This window comes from Populus nigra, chromosome 2 (genome assembly GCF_951802175.1).
Source record: "Populus nigra chromosome 2, ddPopNigr1.1, whole genome shotgun sequence".
In the NCBI taxonomy this organism is placed as follows: Eukaryota; Viridiplantae; Streptophyta; class Magnoliopsida; order Malpighiales; family Salicaceae; genus Populus; species Populus nigra.
In genome coordinates this window covers 35,439,412-35,447,176 of record NC_084853.1, presented here as the reverse complement: position 1 = coordinate 35,447,176, position 7,765 = coordinate 35,439,412, and the positions used below count along the sequence as shown (strand labels likewise).

The 7,765-nt window shown below is 27.1% G+C and overlaps 1 non-coding gene across 1 annotated transcript; it reads right to left on the bottom strand.

The window, feature by feature from the left end:
* Positions 1-1,889: 1,889 nt before the first annotated feature.
* Positions 1,890-1,962, bottom strand: TRNAR-UCU (transfer RNA arginine (anticodon UCU)). The gene has a single exon. It is a non-coding gene; the product is annotated as a tRNA-Arg (tRNA).
* Between the last annotated feature and the right edge of the window lie 5,803 nt (positions 1,963-7,765).

Sequence of the window (7,765 nt, the reverse complement as noted above, 5' to 3'; positions counted from 1 at the left end):
GATTGAAGCCGAGTATGAAATTATTCATCTGCCACTAATGAAAAATAAGCAAATGAGAATTTTTTATTTGAAGTCTATGTTTTTAGCAACAAGACTAAGACTCGTATAGTTTATTTTCTTTAACAAGGATAGCAACGACATATACTCTTTGTCTTAAGAAAAGAAAAGAGTAAGCTCCACTATAACATGTATTTCATACTACATGTGCTAGCGACCATTACAGGAATAAAGAATGGATCCCTGCTTCTTTATCATGTGGGTCCTGAAGATCATATCTAAGATCTCAAAATCTTACCCCTTGTGACTTTTAACTATATCATGAGGTGATGTATTAATGATAGCTACTTTAGGAGTATATCATATGGTCATCGAATGATTCGACTTAAAGGAATACTCTTAGAAAAGCGAGTTAATTCAGATCTAATTGATATGAGAGCGAAAGAAAAGGTAATTTTAGTTTTACACCTGTTACTTGTATTCACCGGCCGGGATCATATCACTTGAATAGATTTGATATGATTTAGAATACTTGTAATTGTAAGGATGGTTTGAGTATGAAATTCTTGAGAGATTGAATTATATTCAGTCATATGTAACTAAAAATGCTTAGGGTATGTTAGTACACTTTAAGGAATAATTAATTATGAGGTTGATGTCTCCTATATGGCTTGTATTAGATTTATTTATTGAAGCTCCTTTCACTATGTACTTCAGGTTGCACGGTCTGTTCGTCAATTATAAAATTCTTGTGCAAGTTTGAAATATAATGTATTAGAGAGATTTAGTCCTTCATGGGCAAGTGGGAGATGTTGGTTATTGGATTAGGCTTGATCCAAGTTATTAGAGGAGTTACTAAAGGAAGTAACTGTCTTCTTTAATCATATATAAAGGGACATAACCCATATGGAAAGGTCAATGTTTTCATTTGTTGAATAATCATTCTTTCCTTTTCTTCTTTCATCTTGGACTCTCTACATTACTTTGACAAGATTTACAAAGACGTTCGTAAAGATTTACAAAGATGTTCGTACTGTAGAATATCACTTTGGTTATAATAATTGAAGTGGCACTAAAGTAATTGATCCAGGAATAAGAAAACAAATTCTCACAAGTTAGTTTTCCTTTTCAATCTACCGTTAGCATCAAGTATGCTTTATAGAGATATGTTAATACTTATTTTATTCATCAACCTATTAATGTAAAGATAACGAGAGTATAGTTTCATGCATGTATATTTAAATCTATATTTAGATAATATCTTTAATTCTAATTTGATCTTCCACGATTTATTTTGCAAATTAACAACCATCTTTGTTAACTCAGAAAATCTCAAATAGCAAGACTGTCAGCAGGAGGGATACTTCCTGCAAATCAGAAATTATAAGAAGAGAGTTCTAAAGCAGTAGATTGCTCTCCTTTACTCCAATTATTTCAACATCAATCATCATTATAATGTATTTGTATCATCATCATCATCAATATTTAGTTACATATATATTTATAAGAAAGAACAGTGCTCGACGGAGCAGAAGCAGATGCAGCGTGTTTGGGAAAATAAAAAGCATAGTACTGAATCGAACACGCAATTCCTTTCACTTGTCCAATACAAATCAATAATAAAAAGTAAAAAGAAAACGTAGCAATGTCCAGCAGCCTGCCTTGTTGAATCTGATATCTCAGGCAGCAGCGACGGCTTCATGGAGAGACGCACGAGGAGAGAATCCTTCAGCCTTTCTTTTGCGAATTTGGTGGTGTCCTTCCACAGCATGCCGTATACTCCTCTCCGTTCCTTTCTTTCTCTCTTGTTTTTGTATCTGCGATTGTGGCTGTCTCTCTCACTGCTCCGCTCCTCCTCCTCCTCCTCCTCCTCCTCAAGTGCGAAAAAAGAGCATACCCGGTGGGACTCGAACCCACAGTCGCCTGATTAGAAGTCAGACGCCTTATCCATTAGGCCACGGGTACACTTGATGTCATCGCTAACTATATGTACTTACTTTATTCTGTAATAAAATGGTAATATTTTAATAAAAGTCGGCCAATATGAAATAGAAATTGAGATGGAGATGAATTCAACATAACGCCCTGAGAAAAAAAAATGAGGATTGGAAATAATTTAGCAAAATTACAAGGAAAATATTGTGGCGTGCGAGAACTAGATATAATAACTAGGGATTTGCTCAATTTTTTTTTTAATATAAAAATATTAAGAAATTAAAAATTAAATATACACAAGCCAAAACATTTTTAAAATGTTTAAAAGGTTTAAAACATATTGAGAAGGTGATGCATTGGTCAAGCTAAGTCAACCATGATTAACTCGTGATTTAGGTATGAGATTGTGATAACATCATGAAATTTATATTGAAATAAATTGATCAAAAACAAATCTAAAGTGGAAATTGAAGGTAGAAAGTGAAAAAATATTTAAATTTAAAACAAGACCAAAAAAATGACTCAAGCAAATCTATATCAGTGGTTGGTGCAATACAGCGGGTCGAGTCAAATTTTATAAACATAAGAAGACGAGTTTAGGAGATGCTAGGATTTTTAAAGAAATAAAAAAAATTAGAGACTCGAGTTATTGGGTCGATTTAGTTAATAAGTTTGATTAATTTAATAATATAAAAAATACAACCCTAATTTAATAATATGAGAAGCCAAGAAATCCTAGACAAATCTTCTAAATCAGAGTTAATCTTTGAAATCCATAACTCGTGAAATCATAGATTCAGGTTCAATTAAAAAGCGCAATTCTCAACTAATTTAATGTTGAAGAATGAAATTGAAAAAAAAATAATCTTAATCTAAAAAAATTACCAAAACAAAAAAAAATAAAAAAATGAGCATCAAATCAGAAAGAAACAAATGGATGGATCAAATTTGATAGACTAAAAAATTAAAGAAGGATGAAATTGAAAAAAACTCAATTTTCAAAATTAATTAAAATAAAACAAATAAAAATAAAAAAGAAGAGATAAAATCTAAAAAAAAAAAAGTTGTTCAGCAAATTTGGAGGATGAAGTGTGAATTTTTAGAAGGAAAGAAAAAAAATATTGACACCGAAGCAGAGGTTCGTTGATCACGTGAAATACTCTATTTGTAAAACTCTAAAAACATTAATCTAAGCGATTGTTTGGCGGCTACTTTTAGTCTAAAAGTAAAATTTAGTTAATACATTTTGAAATTAAAACAACTATTAATTGAAAAGAAAATTACTTTGTTTTTGAAATAAAGTAATGTATCCCTACTTTTGATCAAAAGCATCGCTACTTATTTTGAGATTTTTAAAAATATTAAAATAACAACCTTTTCTATTGTTAGTTTTAATACATCTTCCGAAGATATAGTGTTTTACGTAATTATTTATTAATTTTTTGTATATCATTGATTTTATTAAAATGATAGGTTTATATTTTTTTCATCCTATTTAACTTTTTTTTTTAGTTTTTAAAACTTAACATTTACTTTCATTAAAATATGCGCACATGTCATATAATTTAAAATTTTAAAAATTATTTAACATATATATATATATGTTAAAATATTTTTAGTATATTACAATGCTTATAATATTTGATATCTACAAAATAAAATAATAAAATAGAGAAATTACTCTGATGCTTTTGAAGTTTAGTTTTTTATTTTATTTTATTTTATTTTAATTTTAAATTCTAATTTATATTTTTGAATTTATAAGTTAATAACACTTTACATGTACATGTGTACTCTAAAAAATTCAATAAAAAATTAAATTATTTACATCATTGCAATTATATTTCTATAATAATTCTTAGTGGTTAAATTAGCATATTGATCCACGCTCCGCAGCGGATCAATAGCAATTTTTTTTATCAAATGTAGAAAATCTTTTAATTGGTCTGGCAAAAGGACCCACAGCAGAACTCAACGTTGTTAGGTTCAACTGACAGCAGAACCCATCGCTGATGGGTCTCGTTGCATCGGACTTAGAGCTTTTAGGTCCTATTGGGCGCAGGACCCAATGCTGACGGGTGTGGAGTCCTACCCAAGTTCATATTTTTTCAATCTATTAAAAAAATATGGTTTTTAGTGTAATATTTAAAAAATAATACAAAAGTATAAAAGAATATTAATTTGAAGTAAAGAAAAAAATAATTTTTTAAAAATTTCTTAGGTCTCCCCTTTTAGTCAGACACAATCTCAATATATTTTTTTAGAAAATATATTTAAAAAATAATAAAAAAACATAAAAAAATATATTATTTTGAAATAAAAAAATTAAAATTTTAAAATTTTTTAGGTCTGGGTTTGTAGCCAGACACAATCTCAACATAATTTTTTTAAAAAATAATACAAAAATATTAATTTGACGTTAAAAAAACTTAAAAATCGGTAAATTTTTTTCTAATAATTTTTTAAATGCAAAATGAAACATGATTTAATTAGAAAATCCAACCCAACCTGAAATGAAAAAAATATATAATCATCCAATTTTTGTATAATATAAAAAAATCTCATTAATTTATTTTGAAAAATAAATTTAAATTAGAGAAGATGATTAAAAAAAATTTAATTGGGTATAGCTATGAGAAAAAAATAAAGTCGCTTTAAAGTTTATGAGTGATGATGAAATTGTGGAGAATGTCATGAAAGATGTCAAAGAATATAAAGTCGGAGCATGTCTCGTGCAAAGATGCACTCGAAGCAACAATTACGTTGAATAATGTTTTCTTGCAATACACTGGAGCTTATGCTTATTGAAGCACTAAAAAAAGATTAGAGATAAGGTAGAAGGAGACATCCATTTAAACCCATATTTATAAATATCTCCTAATCAAGACATACATGGATATATATAATTCTTGATGTATATGAAGATTATTAATTTATATATCAAGTGAGATATATATATGTTTTTTTCTTCTCAAAATGTATTATCTTGTAGATTTAGCAAATTATTAATTTACCACATTGGATCCAAGCCCGGATCGACCTCAAATATTATTTAATTAAGGTTCTACTATATTTTATATAAAGGTAAATTTGTATTTTTAAATCTTGATGTAAACTATAATTCTCGAGAGGATGGGAACAAAATGAAATAAATAAAAAAACTAGTGATTTTCTCTAATAAAACTTAATATTTTTAATATTTATAAACATAGCATAATATTGTTTATTTTTCACAGCACATAAAAGAGCACAAGTACACAACATAACTCGATGATAATTATATTGGTCGGTATTCTATTGCAGGTTGGATTAATTTTTTAAAAATATATATAAAAAATTAAAAACACAAATAATTTTTTTTATAGTGTTATTAAACTTGACCAAGTGGATTAATTTTGAAACCTCTCGACTTAATTTTTTATCTAACTCAAGTTTTTAATTAAATCATATGAAAGCTAGCTTGACTTAAATCGATCGATTTTATAGGTCAAAATGCAACGTTGATCATCGATAAAAGCATGATTTAGTTTTTTTAAAAAAACTTAAAGATGGAAATATTTTTTTAAAATATTGAGATAATGATCAACCTCGCCCCTCTGCAACCTGGGTGATGGACTCTATTAGGTTTAATAATTTTTTTATATAATTTTTTTATTTAATTACATGATAAAAATAAATGCTCATAAAATTAGACATCAACCTAAAAATAGACACTTATTTGAGACAATTATCTTTAAAAAGCAAACAAAAATCAATAATGCAATCCATTTCTCAACCAATCCAATATTAAATGATGAAATCAAAAAAGAATAAATTAAAAAAAATTAAAAGATCAAAAACAGAAAAAAAAAAACATATCTCATTGGTGGGTAAACTCATCAAACATGTGAATCGGGTAAACCAGACTAATACACTAAACATGTGAGCTGCGTTATGGACTCCACTTAGATTATAATTTTTTTTTTTATTTTTTATTTAACTATATGATAACAAAAATAGATGATTGTGAAATCAAACACCAACCAATTATCAAGATATTTTTTAGATCATGATAACATCATAATAGGCAAAACAAAATCAATTATAAAACTGAATTTTCAATTAACCTTGTATCTAAGGATGAAAAAAACTCATTTAAAAAAGTTAAACTTGTCAGACTCGCAAATTAAGTCAACCAGCCAAATTTGTGAATATGTCAATGGACTTTATAAAGTTTAATAACATAATTTTTTTCTTTGAAACTAGTTTAACTATATAAGAAAAAAAATAGATAATAAAAAAATCAAGTTCAATTAAAAAAAAGACACACCATCGAACTCGTAAACCAGGACAATCTGATTTAATCTGACAAATTAGCAACTATGCTAACCTTATAGAGAGATAAAATAAAAAGAAACAAATTATGAAGTTAAATTCTCAACCATCCCGATATTAAAAGATGAAATCAATAAGAACAAATTTGAAAACAAATCATGACAAAAATTAAAAAAACATAAAGAAAGAAAGAAAGAAAGCAAAACATTATGGGTTATTATTGTCATTCATAGTGCAATGTGTGTGAGTGAACAATGATTTTTTCACTCCTATTAATTTTTGTACTTTATAAAGTTTAATAACATGATTTTTCTCTATAAAAAAATTTAACTATATGAGAAAAAATAGACTATAAAAAAAGTCAAGTTCAATTAAAAAAAAAAACAATCCACCAAACTCATAAACCGATGCAACCTGAGTTACCTTGACAAACCCGTAAATCATGCTAACCTCGTATAAAGAAAAAATAAAAAGAAGCAAATTACGAAGCTAAATAATAAAAAATCTCAATTTTAAAAGATAAAATTGATAAAAATAGACCTGAAAAAAAATCATAACAAAAATTCAAAAAAAAAAAGCAAAACATTGTGGATTACTATTGTAATCCACATTACAATAGGTGTTAAGTGAACAGTAGTTGCCCTCATATCCTTTAATTTTTGTTATTTTATAAAGTTTAATAACATGGTTTTTCTTTAAAATTATTTTTTTAACAACATGAGGAAAAAAATTGACTATAAAAAAATCAAGTTCAATTAAAAAAAAAAATCATACCACATCCATAAACTGGGTTAGCTCAACAAACCACGCTAACCTTATAGAAAGACAAAATAAAAAGAAAAAAAATTACAAAACTAAATTCTGAATTGTCTCGATATTAAAAAAATAAAATCAACAAAAATAATTTTGAAAAAAATGATAACAAATAAAAAGCAAAAAAAACCATGTGTAAAAAAATGTGGGGAAACAATGTAGCAATCCACAAATGTATTGTAAGGAAAGCTACAATGCTTTTCCCACATCATTTAGCTTTTCTTATAATGTAATTCACAGTGCAATGAGTGTTGGGTAAATAGTAATTTCCCTCACATCCTTTAATTTTTAATACTTTATAAAGTTTAATAACATAGTTTTTCTCTAAAACTATTGTTTAAACAATATGAGGAAAAAAAACTATAAAAAGTCAACTTCAATTAAAAAAAACACACTACATCCATAAATTGGGGCAACTTAGGTTACCTCGATAAACCCACAAACCACGCTAACCTCATAGAAAGACAAAATAAAAAGAAAAAAAATTACAAAAAAAAAATTCCCAACCATCTCAATATTAAAAAATAAAATTGACAAAAATAATTTTAAAAAAAAATCATACAAAAAAAACCATGTGAAAAAAAAATAACGTGGGGAAATACTGTAGCAATCCACAGTGTTTTGTGAGGAAAGTTACAGTGTTTTCCCCACATGATTTAACTTTTCTTACTTGTATATTAGTCTGCGCTTTGCCGTAAGTCAATAT